General features: G+C 45.6%; 1 protein-coding gene across 1 annotated transcript in view; it reads right to left on the bottom strand.

The window, feature by feature from the left end:
* The window catches only part of FAT3 (FAT atypical cadherin 3), a 652,865-nt gene extending 635,948 nt beyond the window's left edge, over nt 1-16,917 (bottom strand). The window contains exon 1 of the mRNA XM_055320836.1: nt 16,889-16,917. The gene's annotated coding sequence lies outside the window, so the exon portion shown is untranslated. The remainder of the gene's footprint in view (nt 1-16,888) is intronic.
* Between the last annotated feature and the right edge of the window lie 516 nt (nt 16,918-17,433).

The raw sequence follows: 17,433 nt of genomic DNA, 5'->3' as shown, positions 1-17,433 counted from the left end.
ATAATAACTTTCAAGGATATTTCCAAAGTAACGGCAGGTAAGTAAGTTGCTGGCTTTTGTCAACTAATATGTGTTACTTGGGCCAATAATGTTGTCTGCTCACAACAGACAAAACATCAATAAAATGAGCCAAACTCTCCCAAAGTGTATCTGTTACATCCTCAGGCTGTTGCCTATAATGATGCGAAAGCCTTCAGTTACAATTTGGCATTTGTTTTTGTTTTGTCTTATTTTGTTTTCAAAAATTGAGCTTGCAAGTATTATTACCATTAGCAGAGACTAAGGGATTTTTTTTTTCCTTTACCATTGAGGAATGCAACTTCTTTTTAATATACTGGATTAAATTACACATACAGCTAAGGCTGCAATGAGAACAGCAAGAAAATGGCATTGAAATCAAGCTTTTGTGTTAAAGCAGCTACAAAATGAAAAGGCATTCAACAGAATCGTGAATACTCAAGCTCTACCTATATATTTTTTTAAAAAGGATACTACTTCTAAGCTTCAAACACCCTAAGTTCATTTCTCTCCCAGAGTCTTACACATCAAATCCAAACCCAGTTACAGTGCAATTAATTGAAAACAAAATAAAATAAAACAAAACCAAAAAAACCTCCTCTATGACGCCTTGAACATGCAACTTACCCAGTTACGGTTGTTTCCCTGCAGTGATTACCGAGGAACATAGAGATTTTTACTATTTCTGTCAAAGGATAGGCAAAATGAAGTTCAAGCTGCCCGTTACTCAAATCCCTAAACCACCTTTCCGAAGGCATAAAAAATAACTCTCTCATTTTGTGATTTTTGACAGAATCTCAAGTTATTCAACAGATCATATAAATCTACTTAGGACAATGAAATTAATATTTCAGTAAGTCTTCTTCCATGAAACAGGAAGCCTTTTAGTAATGACCTTGGACCAGATAATAGGAAAGGCAAGAAAAGGAGGGTCCGAAGCCAGAGGGTAATTGTGATTCAAAGACTCTTTTATGCAAATAAGTCCCCTAATCATGCTAATGCAATTTTCTACATTTTATCTTCCATCTTTTTATTTACATTCAGCTGAGAAGCCAAAATCAGAAAATAGCAGATTTCCGGCTTCTTGATCCAACCTGTCCTATGCAAGCACAGTCCTTTAATGCTGCGAGACAGTCACTGGGAATATGACACCCCACTCCCAGAAGTAACAGGACAGAACTCAGAACATCCCGGCTATCCTGAAGTTAGTTCCAGCAGATGGTAAACGACTCAGGCAGGGTGCAATAATCCACACTGACTGGGCACCCGTAAACATTTCCATTTCCTTTTGTTACCAGACTAGCCTGGAAGGGAAAAGTCATTTCCAAGAGGGAGCATCCATACCTGTTGCCCTGATTCTCTGGACCCACTCAATTTGCTTCCTGCTGACCTGGGTGCACATTCAAGTTTTAGAAAATGAAACCATATTTGCCCTATACTGGCAGGGGTCTTCAGGGGGCAATATGGTCTAGAGAAACTTCCAGCAAGATCATTATGGGGTCACTGTAATTATGAGTAAGGCTAGAGACAGGCCAGGAACTCAGAACTCCACTAAGAAGAGAAAGAGGTGTTGGGCCAGCAGAGGTGTGAAGAAGAACACAGGCTGCAAAGTTAGACAAAGCCAAGTTAGAATCCAGACTCTGACACCTCCTGAACCATGTCACCTTGGGCAAGTCGTTTATCAACTCTGTGCCTCAATTTCTTCACCTGTAGAGTAGAGATAATAATACTTGCCTCAGAATTTTGGGTGGACAAATGAGATAATATATGTAAATCTCCTTTTTAAAAGATTTTATTTACTTATTCATGAGAGACACAGTGAGGCAGAAACATAGGCAGAGGGAGAAGCAGGCCCCCTGCAAGGAGCCCAATGCGTACTGGATCTCAAAACCCCAAGATCACGACCCCAGAGCCGAAGGCAGACATTCAACCACTAAGTCATCTAGGCACCCTGTAAGCCTCTTATCAATGTTAGTTCTTATTAACAAAAACAAAAATGCATAAAGAAATTGTAATAAACAAACCCAATTTACTATTACTAACATTATCAACAGTTTCCTTTTAATAGTCTATCAATTTATTGCCTACTGACCAGCAGGAAGTTTGAGAGTGTTCTGTTTTTCAGGATTCTTTATTCACATTTTCCTTTTTTCGAGTTTCTCCCATAAACTTGATTATCTATATAGTAAAACTGGGAAATAAAACAGTCCGTTGTAGTTAACCTTATGCATAGTATTTGTCATGTTGTCCTCATTATTATCTAAATGATGCAGGTCAGTATGGCTCTGTGCCTGCTTCTCAAATTTGGATTAACAGCAGTTCATCAATAGTCCTCAAGGTGCCTGAATAAACAGGATGAAATCCTGGGGAGTTTTAGCACCTTCCCCATCTCTAATGGCCCTGACCATGGCAAGCGAGTATGCAATCTAAATTTAAAAAAAAACTACACTTGCTATAGAAACAAAACTTCAAAATAGGTGTCCAGTCTTTCTTCCAACCCAATTGCCACCTCTGATTCTCTCTACTTGGAAATTCTAAAGATGTCCCAGAGGAGGGCATCCCAGGGTGGCTCAGCAGTTTAGCACCTGCCTTCGGTCCAGGGTGTGATCCTGGAGTCCCGGGATCGAGTCCCACATTGGAGCCTGCTTCTCCCTCTGCCTGTGTCTCTGCCTCTCTCTCTCTCTCTCTCTCTCTCTCTCTCTCTCTCTGTCTCTCATGAATAAATAAAATCTTTAAAAAAAAAAAAAAGATGTCCCAGAGGATGTACTTGGAGCAACTTTTAGTTGTGTCAATTTTAATTAAAGATTTTTGGGGAAAAAAATTCACTGATAACTAAGTAATTTAAAATATTAGTTCACTTTAAATAAACACATTACCAATAGACTGTGTTACATAAAGCTTTACAAAAAATAGCCCTCAAAGAAATCTGACTGAGACCCATGGCCTGTCTTTGCGGCCCACCACCAAGTTCTGAGAGCATGAGACCATCCTCCTCTTTTGGTACAGGGATTTGTGTGGCTACACTTGAGCAGCCCTGGTTGTAGATGAGAGCTGTGGGTTTAAATCCTAGTCCTGTCAATTAAGGTCCATGACCTTGGTTCAATTCCTAACCCTATCTTTGAGGAATTAATAATGCTAACATCCACCTGCTGGAACACAGGGGATGCTGAGACAAAAGTATATATACTAAGAGCCTGATGCAGTAGATGCTCAATAAATCTTAGCCATTTTCTTCTCCTTCTGCCATTCCCCCTTTCCTACTACTGGTTATTTAGGATCTCAGAACATAATAATGCTTGGAACTCCAACAGCCATCACCTGTAACTTCTCTTAAAGATGGTAAATCAGGGGTGCCTGAGTGGAACAATCAATTCAGCATCCGACTCTTGGTTTCAGCTCAGGTCATGATCTCAGGGTTGTGAGATTGAGCCCCAGCACAGGCTTAGTACTCAGTGTGAAGTCTACTTGAGTCTCTCCCTCCCTTTCTCTCTGCCCCTCCCACTCAAGCTCTCATTCTCAAATCTTAAAACAAAACAAAACAAAACACCACACATGCACACACACAAAACAAAAACTAAAAAAATTAAAAAAAAATTAAAAATAAAAGATGCTAAGTGAATCCCACGTTGAAAACCTATACATCTCATTCTTTATCCATTCGACAAATATTCATTAAGCATCTATTTTTTTGGCAGGCAGGGTCTATGAGGTAAAGGGCTCAGGAGGCAAGAAAGGGTGTGAGAATACACCATTCCGAGTCATCACTTCACAGATGAAGTGTTTTCCATGACAGCAAATGGCTGAAGGAGCCTTCTCAGTTGAGGGAAGGAGAAGCAATGACAAAACATGCTGGTATCCCAGGTAATTCCAGCATAGTTTAATGTTCTCACCAGCGTTCACTAGGACACCAGGGTCCCAATTCAGTTCCCATCAGGGATATTAATAATAACCAAAAGCTATTCGTGAGGCAAAGGAAAAGAAATGAAAGGCCCCCAGACCCAAACAAAGAAGGATTCCAGCAGCAAAGTGCCACCAAGAAGAAACTGCTGGAACTTGGTCACCAGCGATTCATCTCTGCAGCCTGACCATTTACTCTCTTTCCAGTTCAGTGGTAATAGCGCTCACACCATTTAGACTCAGCACTCAGACTGCTCCAGCCTGCCCGGAAATCTGCATGGAAGCCAAGGATCAAAATGCCTTTTCATCTAAAGAACTGTGAATTAACTCTCTGCCTTTTTAATTACTCTCAATTACTTTCCCACTATTTATAAGGATTTTTTTTTGCATAACAAAATCCAACTCTAATCAATATATGCAGTATATCCCAGCTGATTAGTATAATTCTTGCTCCACCATGATGCTGGAGTTATGCCAGCCTTACCTAGCACACAATTAAATGTCTGGTAATGCCTGCTGCTACCCAGCAGGCCTCATGAGTTAATAGGGAAAAAACGGGATTCACATTTGCCTTTACCAGCCCCTAAGTGCCCTCTCTCTCTCTCTCATCTGCTTGTAGACACGTACAAAGTGTGCCTAGAGAAATAAGGGCCTGGAATAATCACACAAACCTAAAAGACACAGGAACATGAGAAAAAAATCTCCAAAGTCTAACTTGTCATCTCATTTCAGTAAATCCTTCCAGAAATAAGGTATCACTCTTCTCACTTTCTATTCCAATACTGACCTGTGAGATCACATTCTAAGTACAGAAAAGATTCAGATATCTAGACCCACCTAGAGCCAATATTATGAATTATGTTCAGTGTACCTTCAAGCCAATTTTCAATAAACACAAATCACTTAATAAGAAATTAAGAGCATTACACACTTCTCATGCTCCCATGGATTTGGTGTTAATTAGATTTTGTTTGTTAAGCTCACAGAATGACAAAGTGTCTAAAAGACAGACACTGCCTTTTCCAATTTCCATTCATTCAAGAAATAGTTATTGAGCACTTTTTGTAGTAAGTCATTCCCAATATACACACCTGTTCACACACTGATCTTACCAGCCTGCCCCTCAAATAATGCTTTATTGCAGTATAATTAAAACAAAACAAAACAAAACAAAATAAAACTAAGTATTTGGAATTTTACAAGACTTACATTTTAATCTATTCTATTACTATCAGCCAGGTAATTTCATACATTTGTCTATACACACTATGTGTCTGACACTGTAAATCCAATGCTTTACAGCAAGATTCTCTTGCCCACAAAGGTCAGAACTGAGTAAGCAGTACCTGTAGGATTCCCTCCATGTCTCAGTGGCCACTGGAAAGGTGTGTTAATTGTAGGTTAGTATAACAATAGTTCTAGCACACATGTTTACAAATGATTTGGTTTTTAAATGTAAATTAGAAAGACTCCAAGGATCCTTGTAATAACAGCATCCTTATGTACAAAGGTATTCTATGCTTTCTGGAGACAGAAATGACTCAGCACTGAAGTGTGCTCCCACCTCCCACTATTTTACCTTTGACTATGAACCTTAATCTTCACACATATGTACCATCAGGTACAAATTCCTTTATCAGAACTTCCTTGGAAACAAAGCAGTGCTACTGAAAGGTACCCACGTATTTGGATGTGTCTATGATGCCTTTTTGGTGAACTTGCCACACTCCTTGAAAACTCATGGAAAGAGCCACAGCTTTGACAGGTCAGCAAATCAAGAATCCAGGTGTCTATGCCTGGAGATCTTTCCTCAGACTAGAAAATGTGGACCTCAAATATACTCTATCCTACCCACACTGGAATCATAATACAGCCCCCATACCTCAGGGATATTTTTCAGTATTTGGTCACAGATGTTCCACTGTGAAGGTCAATGATACACTATTCAAGTTGAACATAAACAAATATGGTCATTCAGTTTTAAATATTAAACACTAGTAAGATCCAACAATAATAAGAGTGGAGGATTAAAGATTAATGGTCTACAGGAGGAAAGACAGACTAGCAAAGGTGATTTCATTACAAGGCAGATGGTATTAAGGGCCACAAAAGTAATACAAACTGTGGTGGGGATCTGAATGCAGAAATGTGGAAAAGCAATGCAGGAGGTAAGGTGTAAGCAAACCTGCAGGATGGCGTAGGGCTTCAGGTGATTATAGGGGTTGAGCAGGGTGGACACATATGTCAACAAGAACCAAGGAGACAAAAAGTAGGAGGGGGCACTGCAGGACGTAAGAAGCTCCAAGTGACAAGGACACTTCTCTGGGCATTCCCAAGACTGGGAATAGGAGCGATCCTTATTCAGTATCCTTACAAAAGAGCTGACATTGTCAGAGGTGTCATTCTGGGTGGGACTGGCTGAGTCCAATGCCCAGAAACTCTTCAGTTTTCCCATTTCCGTAACCCCTCCATAAATGAGGTGGACTCTTGTATCCTAATTCTAGTTCCACTCCTGTCTTGCTCACCAGCTTCCCTTCTGACGCTTCTCCTCAAAGAAATGCTGAAGGAAGAGGTCGCACTCCAACTTTCAGACTGTCACCTATTTGAAATAAAATATATTTCCCATGTGTGTACACTCTTGCCTCTCTCTAAGAAATCTGATATACAAAAATTCAAAGTCAAAAAGCAACAACTTAAGGAAAAACAAAATATTCTTTAGAAGAGAATGAGCCCCCAGGATCTGCTTAAATAGTGATTTTTCCCTAATTGAATGCACTTAAAGTGTGATTTGCTTTGAAAAATGTGATTTACCTTCATGTTTAAAAATGTATCTATTGTATAAGAGCAATCTAGGCTTATTCGCTTTGATTATTATAATAACCACTGATGAGCCGTATGAAAATGGCAATCTCATAAAATACCTGTATCTCTCTCCCTCTCTTTGAAGAGGAAGTATAATATGTTATTAATCCTACCTATTTATCAGAAATATAGAGGGTATAAATGGAACAGACTGTGTGCACTGCTGAATAAAACTTGGGAATAAAGTGACGAATGTAAATAATGACACATACAAACTCAACACTTCTAAAGTCAAAGAAGATTATTTAATTATTGGATAATTCAGGGAGATCTAGGAAATTGATCTGGCAATATAATATGTTTTCATCTCACATTTCCCAATCAATTGCCTGCATTGCATAACTCCCTCATTGCAGTAGTTGTCTTCTGAATGTAAATGAGGTATGAAGGTCTCATCGTTAATCCAGGCACTTGCAAGCAGATGAGGTCACTTCAACTCAATAAAAGATTGCTTGTGTCATCTCTCTGACTTAGGGCACACATGCCTTCTGTCCTTTTCTGAGCCTACCTGGGTAAACATCATCCGGTTGAAAAAGCTAACTTCTTCTTAAGGGTCAGTCACCACATTTGTTTAATATGCTTTCATGCAGAATCAGTCCAAGGTCATTAGAGAACTCAGTACATTTTTGCCAACAAGGGCATGGATCTGAAAAACTAACTCAGGCCCTCAGAAAGATTAGCAGTGTGATATCTTAGTTCACCCAGACTCTGAATGATCCGATATGTCTACACGAACGATGGAAAGGTAGATTATTTTAGACGGCTCCCAGGTAAGGAAACATACTTATGAAGATGAGGAATTAAGAAATCTTATAAAACTAGCTGTTTGCATTAATACCTTTACAAGAGACAGCTAAAATTTAAATTGTAAACAGGTAGTGACAAATCCTCAAGGATTTGGTGAGTGATGTTTCTCGCATCTTCACTTGTCAACATTCCCTATTTATTTCTTTATTAACTGTGGCACTTTTGAGCATTTATAATCATAAAATGCAGTTCAAAAAGAAATCTATCCCACAACCAGTATATTTAAAAAGAAAAGATTCTCTCAATCTCTTATATGATTGGAAACTTTTCCATGCCGACAACCTGAGGTAAAAAGGATTTATAGCACTAACCTATGGACCAGACCATAAAACTGAAAAGGAAACTGAGAAATTCAGGTTTCAGATAAATACAATATAGGCCTAATAGTCATGAAGAAGAAATTAACCTCACAAATTAGTTTTAAACTCCTAGAGCAAAAATTCCACTATTATTAGTTTCATATCCCCATCCTTGTATTTCAGAGCTACAAAGCCCTGCCTAATGTTTTGATGACACTTCATAATGTTAGGAAATACACTGGGCTCACTCCATGGCAATGGCCATCAATAAGAGCAAAATCATCCTAAGCAGTTGCAAAGTCAAAAAAAAAAAAAAAAAAGCACTTCTTGACATCACTGAAGTCAAGAAGCACAAAATGGCAAATGATCAAGTTCCAACAGCTAAAAAGATCCAAGACATTATAAGCTTTTAATGAGTGAAACATGCCATGAGAAAGAGACCTTCTGTCAATAAATCCAGATCCTGGTTCACTAATTAAACCATCTAATACAGTGTCTGAATATGTAGACACCAGACTTCAACATTTCTTAATTATATTCAATTCCAGGCATATTTTTCCATTTAATTGACATTCTGAAATGCCTTTACAGTCCTATCAGATAGGTACCAAATTCTCAAAGGAGATGACTACACACTTCTGAATTCTGATTCATCTGATTGAAATTGTTATTCTGAAACTTTTCTTTGAAATGTGGAAAAGATCCATACCCCACTTCGTCCATAACTCTAGCAATGTTAAGGTCATCTATCTGCATCTGGTCCACTTTGCTGTGTACATTTCTTGCCAGTGGGGCGCTCTACAGCCAGGCCAATCTTATGAAAGCATAGCTATGAACCACTGCCTAGCACGGAACCATGACCAGAAAAATCACACAACATACTGCTCAACCAATCACAGCACCGACTGCCATCATTTAGCCACCACTTAGAGCCAAACACAGAATTTCAAACTACACCCTTAGAAACAGACTTTAGATGTTCAAAATATTTTTTTCTGACAATCAATATACTAATCATAGACTTAAAAAATCAACAAAATGTCATTTGTAATACATGGTCTAGGTTTCAGAAAAGACCAACCTACCCTTCTACCACTCGTTCCAAGATTGTCTCATTCTGCTTTAGAAGAACATGTGCGCATGCACACGCATGCATGCAGTGTTTCTCTGATAGAAACAAATGACACTTATACTATCATTAAGCATATTTGTCACTAGGTTTAATCTGCATTATCTGGCATGCGTTCAGATGTTTACAAGTGTTAAGTAATATTCAATGATATTTAGAAGCATTAATAATTTGGGGTTTATTTCAAAATGTGAAACGTACTTGCTGCTCCAACCTGCTCACTTTTTAATCTTTCACAGTACTGAAAGGCTATAATTTTTATCAGATTGTTTGAAATTTAATTTAATTGAAGTCCTGAAGTTACAATTAAACTTCCAGTTAACCTTTCATATCTGTGCCTCATTCAACAGCTGGGCTTATCTCTGACATCACAAAAAAAGAAAAGAAATAAAGAATAAATGAAATATTTTTTGCACCTGCTCTGCAAAGTATAAATATCAGCAAGTCATGGTGAACATCCAAGGTGGAAGTTTGAGCCTTTCCACGCACGTTCTGGAAGCCAGCATTACCATGTATACTATTTACTTGACTTTTTTTTAATGTTATAATAAAGCAAGCAACAGACATGAATGCTAAATTCCCAAAGGACAGAACACCTCAGAGTTCCCTGTGCCAAAGCTAATTCATAACTAAGCCACAGAGGAACACAGGTAACTAAGAATATGCCAAGTACATCAGCCTGTAGGAATAAAGTTTCTTCTTAGCATGTGGCAGAATGATGTTTGCCAAACTCGGTGGGTTCCTCCAACCTCCAACATTAAAAGGTGCTGTGATTTTTTTAAAATTTTTTATTTTAAAATTTTATTTTAAATTTTTTTATTTATTTATTATGAGAGACACAGAGAGAGAGAGGCAGAGACACAGGCAGAGGGAGAAGCAGGCTCCATGCAGAGAGCCCGATGTGGGACTCGATCCTGGCTCCTTGAGAACATGATTCATTTTTCTATGCAACACATCTCTTGTAACCCCTATACATAAAAAGAGAATTGAGCAAATATTGATGGGTTATATTGAATTCATTTCCTGAATTCAGAAGTACATAAAAACAGACCCCTGGACCAGCTATGATTACTATCTGGAGAAGGAACTGAGGCAAAGTCTAGTAAAAGGGAAGATAAACTGACATTAGGTGACAGAAGGTATGTTAACCACTGGCAAACTGAGAACCAAAAAATGCAGGAGGATGAGAGCCCTGAGCCTCAGGGTCACCTCCTTCAGGGCCAGGCTGGCTCAACTCCCTACAGATGCCCAAGGGCTACCTTCACAGCAGAAGAATACAGAGTACAACTCCACCAGGTTTTCAGGCAAATTCACTGAGGTCTGGGAGCTTTGGCCAAGACTCAAAACTCCATACCTGATGCACAACCTTTGTAGTGAGTGGTGCTTCTCTGACCTGGCTATCTAACGAAATCTGCTGGGAGGCTTTAAAAGATCCTGGTGCCTGGATCCTTCCCTAGAGAATCTCCTTTAAATGGTCTGGATACAACTTGTGCATCAGTTGTTTTAAAAGCTTCTGGGTGATTCTAAAGTGCGGTCAAGGCTGAGAACTGCTTTCAGATCACTTCTGGGAGCCTTGGGTGGTGTGAGAAGCCTCAAGGAGTTAACGGTGAATAATAACATATAGTGCCATAAACAATCCATTAAATTTTATGGAAACAGCAAAAATGAAGGATTCTTTAAAGGGTCTACTAAAGAGTAGTTTAATTACATCGGTAGTTTTTAGATACTGTCAATGGCCAATTAAGAAATCCCAGAATAACTGATATAACCACTAGAAAGCTAGGGTGTGTGTATGTCGGGGAGGAAGTGGGGGCATTGGAAGGCACCTGCAGGTAGACTCCCAGACACAATTAAAGCACCTAAGAGTCCTCTTTAAAGTTGGAGGTGGAGGAACCACAAAAGAAGAATGAAGAAAAGGGCCTGAATAAATGCTGGTATCTTCCCAAAATACTGAATAACATTTCAAGGGCCGATTTGGCCTGTTCTGTGAATATGTTCTTCCAGAAAAAGAGCCCTGTCCTAAAGAAATGAAAGAATTAATTCCATTGTATCTTGCTCATATAAAGTTTCACTAAGAATTACTAAACAGGATTATATTTACTTTATATTCCTCCTGAAAGTTTACCTCTGTTCCTATTAATCTCTCCCTCGTCCTCGAGGATCCTGTTCCGTGACACTCTTTTGCCAATTAACAAAAATGGCCATGTGCTGATTTCCAGTCTGCACATGTGTAGCTCCCATCTTCCCAACAGAATAGTAAGCACACAGAAGCAAAGGATATACGTTAACTTTTACAAAGGCTCTATCTGAATCCTGCCCACTGCCTTGCAAAGGGAGGTGGGCTGAGTAAATAGCACTGAAAAGAAGTTTAAAAGAAACTAATTTTTTTTAAAAAAAGATTTTATTTATTTATTCATGAAAGACACGGAGAGAGGCAGAGACACAGGCAGAGGGAGAAGCAGGCTCCCTATGGGGAGCCCGATGCAGGACTTGATCCCAGGACCCGGGGATCAGGACCTGAGCCGAACAAAGGCAGACGCTCAACCTCAACCACGGAGCCACCCAGGTTTCCCAAAAAAAGAATTTTTTAAAGAGATAAAAGAAACAAAGAAGAATCAAATAGGAAAAAGAAAAAAGAAAAGCGAAGCTTTTCTTAAATAAAAATAAAGGAAATGACTTTTAATTCCATGTGACTTTATAGAATAAAAAAAGGGGTAAAATTTAATACATACAAGGGCAAGAGTTAATTAAACAAATTTCCTTTATTAAACAGAGGCTAAAGTCATCACCTTGAAAGCCGGAAAGTTCAAGTCAAGCTTCTCAAGGTCCCTTGCACAACTTTTCTGCCCCAGACAAGGCCACACTCTCATAAAACATCATCTAAGGGAGGACAACCCTTCCCATTCTCAAATTTTCATCCCTTCTACTTAATATGAATATGTCTCAATCCTAGAGGAGGCTAAAATTAAGACTCACCTGGGAGTGCCATTCCAACCCAGAGCTAGGAGAATGGTCATTTGTCACTGTTACGTGTAACTGACAGACTATTTTGTTTGACCAGAAACTGTCTGGAAGCCACTAGACAAGTGTCAAATATGTTCTCAATAAATTCAATCTGTGGCATTAAGCTGAATCTTTTCATTTTTGTTTCTTTAAGGAAAGGTCAGCTGTCCTAAAATTAGTCTTAGAAAGAAATTCGGGGGGGAAAAGGAGGCAATGTAAACAAAGAAAGAGAAGAGCTTATTAGAGGAGTAGATACTCCTCAACTGACAGAAAATCAGTGCATTTGAGAAGCCTGTAGAATCCAGTTGGCCAAAATACAGAAAAGATATCTGCTCTCAAGGTGAGTCCCAGGAAGTCACCTAAGCCTCAAGTATCTATTTTGTGCCTATTAGGCTGCAGGCACAGTGGTCAACCTCAACAGGACCCTGGGCAGCCCGGGTGGCTCAGCGGTTTAGCGCCGCCTTCAGCCCAGGGTGTGATCCTGGAGCCTGCTTCTCCCTCTGCCTGTGTCTCTGCCTCTGTGTGTCTCTCATGAATAAATAAATAAAATCTTAAAAAAAAAAAAAACAGACCCAACCCCCACAACTGGGTAGAAGGATTCTCAAAATGACATATTCAACAACTACAGACTGAAAACTATTTCAGAAAATTCTATCTGTAAGCAAGGCAATATACACACAGGGGTTGCATTTCTGCCTTTAACATCTATGGAAATCAGGGGCTCTGTTCTCTGCAGGAAGGAATTAGGCAGAAGACATGGCCCTCCCTCTAGGTTTGTCAGGTCCCTTTCTTTGAAAATTTCCATTCCTCCCTGGTGTTCGTCACAATCAGCAAAGACAAGGGTTCATCAATAGTCCTTCCCCAGCAATCAAAGGAAATCAATCGGAATGGCCCGGCCCACCTGATCCCATCAGATGATCCCCACTCCATGCTCCTCCTGCCCAAGGAAAAAGCCTGAGAATGGAAACCAAACACCCCCCAATATCGTTCCTTCTCTCTTGCCCCAGAGGAAAAAGCCCACCCACTAGTTAACCGGGGAGAGATGTGGGGTATCATTGAATGCCACACCCAACTCCACAAAAGGTAAGATAAAACCGCCATGCTCCTATTTGCATTATGAGCTATAAATACAGCATAACCACACAACAGCCACTGGGAGCACTCCTTGGACCAGCTGGTAATGACTAAATATCCTCTCCTCTCTGGTAATTGCCTACTTCTTTCTATTTGACATAATTCATCAGCCAGATTACAGCAGGTCATTCTGCAACATATGAAGAAAGCAAGGATAACATAACCTGACACATCAAAATGTTCTTCTGCGAGCAGCCTGAAGAGCTGCTTTACAAAAAGCTGTGAGCTGGCAAAATAACCATATAGCATACAGGTCAGTGGGCATCCACTCTGCTTATTGCTACTCATTTCATTTTTGAGTAGCTCAGCACAACTGTAATTGCCAGTTAACAGATAGACTGGGTCTGACTATTAAAAAAAAAAAAAAAAAAAAAAAAAAACTCCCAAAATGACTCTGCCAGGAACCCAAATAAAAATAAGAAAAAAAAAAAAAAAAAGAAAAGAAAAACAGGGTGGGGAGCTGATAGCCAGTCAGTGGTCATCAAACACTGGCTGTGAAAATCCTGCAGCTACAAGAGGTGGAGCCAGCCCAGCAGCGACTGATTTCTGATCTCTGAGCCAGCAGCCTTTCATGTGGAGTTCTCTGTGTGGTTAAGATATAAAGACATTATAGCTGGATAGTTCTGGGAACTTTCGCATCCCAGTGCACTGTGCATGGATACTGGCCGCAGCGCCATTCATTGCCCAAGTTCCAAAAAGGCAAAAAGGCAACCAAACGGATTCATGATTAAATATCAGCATTCGGCCTAATTCTAAGAGAAAACTTTTCTCCTTGTGAAGTGTTAAAAACCCTCCTCCCACTCCAACCCTCTTGTGGGGGGGGGGGAAGCACATCAAAGCGCTAAAGTTATTGTGCATTTTTTGTCTTTGTCTCTTGGCGCCCTGGTTTTCTTGGCTGTTCTTTATTCTCTCACTGCTCAACTGCTCCAATTTAGGAATGAGAACTAAAAAGAAGAGGAGGAGGAAGAAGAAGAAGAAGGAGGAGGAGGAGGAGGAGGAGGAGGAGGGAAAGGAAGAAAGAAAAAGAAAGAAAGAAAGAAAGAAAGAAAGAAAGAAAGAAAGAAAGAAAGAAGAAAGAAAGAAAGAAAGAAAGAAAGAAAGAAAGAAAGAAAGAAAGAAAGAAAGAAAGAAAGAAAGAAAGAAAGAAAGAAGAAAGGAAGCAAAGCAGGAGCAGTTGGCTCTGTGCAATTGCCAGGATTCTGCGGAATCTCCATCTCTCTCCCTCCTCCTTTCTCCTCCACCCACTCCCTTCCTTGCTTTCTCAGATTCAAATCTTCACGTCACAACCCAGAACAGCATCCAAGCGTTCAATAAACGCTAAGACAAGTTCAGGGCCTGAAGGCAGAGGCAAAGGGGCAAAATGCGGGCTCTCCCCGCGGCGCGGACAAGGGGGCACCCCCAACCCCCCAACCCCCCAACCCCCCAACCCCCGACTCCTAGAGGGCGGGCTTCCCAAGGCCACCACCTGAACTTGCCGCCCGCAGCCCAGGCGAAGTCGTCTGCGGTCTTTCTGGCCGGGTCTCCGTCTCCGCATCTATTTTCACCCGCCGGGGCGCAATCAGAGAATCTAATCCCAGCAACAAAGCCAGAAGCACAAACCCACCGAGAGGAACCGGTCGGCCCGCTCCCCGCCCGCCCCTTCCCCCCCACCGCCCGCGACTCGCCTTTGAAAAGACGAGCGTCGGGGCCGGAAAATGAACGAGCCCAGCGGCGGAACACCGAGTGGCCAGGGGTGGTGCGGGCCTCGCCGTCGGTCTCGGGGTCTCGGGGTCTCGGGGTTATCTTTCTAAGCGAGGCCCCGCGGCGGGGCAGCCGGGCGGCGGGGCCCGGGGAGGGGGCGTCCCACGGCCCCGCCCCGCCCCCGCTCCGCTCCCGTCTGGCCGCGGCCCGGGCGAGTGGGGGGAGGCTCGCGCGGGCCTGTCTGACACTTGTAAATGCAAGTGGGACCCAACTTGGAAAACAAACGCGCCGGAGCCTGGGGGCGGGGAGAGGCGGGAGGAGGGCAGAGCAGGAGAAAAGACTCTGCCATCATTCGCGCGGGCCGCGCTCCCCCGTCCCCCCACCCCCGCCCCGCCCCGCCCCGCCCCGCCCGGGCCGCTGCAGGTTCCCCGAACCCGAAGCGCAGTCCCGGGGGCGCGGGGCGCGGGGCGGCGGGGGGTCGAGGCGGGCCGAGGCGGGCGGAGGCCGCGCCGCCGCCGCCGCCGGCCGCCCACGCTGCGGGCCGCGGGCGCCTCTCCCGGCCGGGAGCGCGTCCCAGCCCCCGAGGCCACCTCGCCCGGCCGCCGCGGGCTCGCGCCGTCCTCCCGTCCATTCGGGGACCCCGCCGCTGCCTACGTGGCCCCGTGGTCCCGCGGAGCTGCCGCCGCAGGACGCCGCCTCCGGCAGCACGCACACCGCGGCGCCCCCGTCCCCGTCCCCGTCCCCGTCCCCGGCGACCCGGGGGGCTCCCTCCGCTCGCCGCCCGACTCCCGCCACCCCCACCCCAGCCCCAGCGCGCCGCCGCCCACCACAGCGGAGCCGGGCAAAGTGCACGACAAAAGTTGCTCCCCGCGAGGCCCGAGCCGGGTCAGTGTCTAACCACCCCGGAGAGCACGCGCGACGAAAGTCAGCGGGCCGGGGGAGGGAGGACTACACCCCGGCACCGCTAAAAATCCCCGGGCTCGGCGCGTCGCGCACGCCCGAGGGCCGGATGCACTTTAGCTCAGCGACCCCCACTGGCGGGACCCGGCGCGCAGGGCGCGCGGCGCGACCACGGTCCCCGCCGTCTCCGCTGCCTCCTGGCCCCGGCCCCGGCCCCGCACCCGCACCCGCACTCGTCCTGGCTGCGGGGGGGGGGGCACGCGCACCCGCCCGGGAAGGGCCCCCAGCGCGACGCTGGCGCGCCCTCGCGTTCCCGCCTCCCGACCCCGAGAAGGAGGCAGCGCACCCCGGAGCGGCCAGACCCGCGCTGCTTTCTTTTCCAAGACGAGCAACCTTCACGCGTGCCAGCCCGCCCGCCCGCCCGCCAAAAATCCCGCACCCTCCCCAGGCGCTGCTAGCCTGTCCCTGGGAAGGCAGCAGGGAAAATCCTCCCTCCCCGCCGCTCTGTTCAAAGCCGTCGCCCCGGTCCGGGAGCCGCTGCCTCTCCGCACATTTCAGCCCGCCCATGACCCCCGCAAGCCGGACTCACGCGTGGAGCGGACCCGCGGACAGTCCCGAAAGCCCTTTCCCTCCCCGGCGAAAGCGGAGTCTGGGTGCCCTGCTCCGCCCTGCGCTGCGCCTCGCCAGGCAACCACCCAACTTGCGCCTCCAGGTCACCCAAGTGCCTCCATCGGCATCTGCACATCCCCGTTGCGCCCGACAGGCTCCGGCCACCGGACACACTAGCCGCCTGGATCCCCTCATCCACCTGCCACCGGCGGCCAGGGCTGGGGGGCCCAGGCAGAGGTGCACCGACCCGCCAGCCCCGTCGCGGCCCTCCCCAAATCCTCCGCCTCAAAGTTGGCCAACTCTCCAAGCCAACCTGCCGGCTCCTGCCGCAGGACCGAGCCTCTCCTCCCTCCTGGCGGCGGCGGCTCGGAGCCGTGCCGAGGCGGGAACTTCACAAGGTGAAAAGTTTCCCCACGCGCTCCGCCGGCTCTCGCCTCCCGGAGCCCACGTCGCCCCCCATCTGCACCCAGCAGCTGCAGCTGCGCTCCTGGAGGCGCGCTTCAGCCGGTGCACCGGGCAGCCAAATAATCACGCTGAAATCCCCACGCACCCTTGCCTTCGCCGGCGATCCACGGCTCCACCGGGCGCTGCCTCCGTGGTCTTCCTCTCCTAGCGCTCCAGCCCAGGACGAGCCGGCCGCCCGGCCACCCGGCCACCCGGCCACCGCCGCCGCCGCCGCCGCCGCCGCCGCCGCAGTGCCCGCGGCGCGCTCTCCGGGCTGGGCCCGCGGGCAGAGGCGCTCGGCGTCCGGAGGCTCGCAGGCCAAGGAGCGGAGCCGGGAGCAGGAGAACGGCAGCGGGAGGAGGGGGACGCGGCGCGAGATCCCAACCCGCAGCCCGGATCACAGCGCAGCCCGCCGGGAGCAGCGCCGGCTCTCGTGCCTGCTCGGTGCCGCCGCCGCTACTGCTCGCCGCCTCGCTGCTCCCAGCTCCCCATCACAGCTGACGCCGACGCGCGGCCGAGCCCCTCTCCCGCGGCCCCCTCTCGCTCTCGTCTCGTTGTCTCCTCCTCCCAAACCGCAAGTGAAAAGGGCGAGGGGGAGAGAAGCCTCGGCGTCCCGGCCGACTCGCGATCTCGTAGCGCCGCGCGGGGGGA

This window comes from Nyctereutes procyonoides, unplaced genomic scaffold (assembly GCF_905146905.1).
Source record: "Nyctereutes procyonoides isolate TBG_1078 unplaced genomic scaffold, NYPRO_anot_genome, whole genome shotgun sequence".
NCBI lineage: Eukaryota > Metazoa > Chordata > Mammalia > Carnivora > Canidae > Nyctereutes > Nyctereutes procyonoides.
Note: the sequence above shows the minus strand (reverse complement) of the source record. Positions and strands in the feature narration are given on the sequence as shown.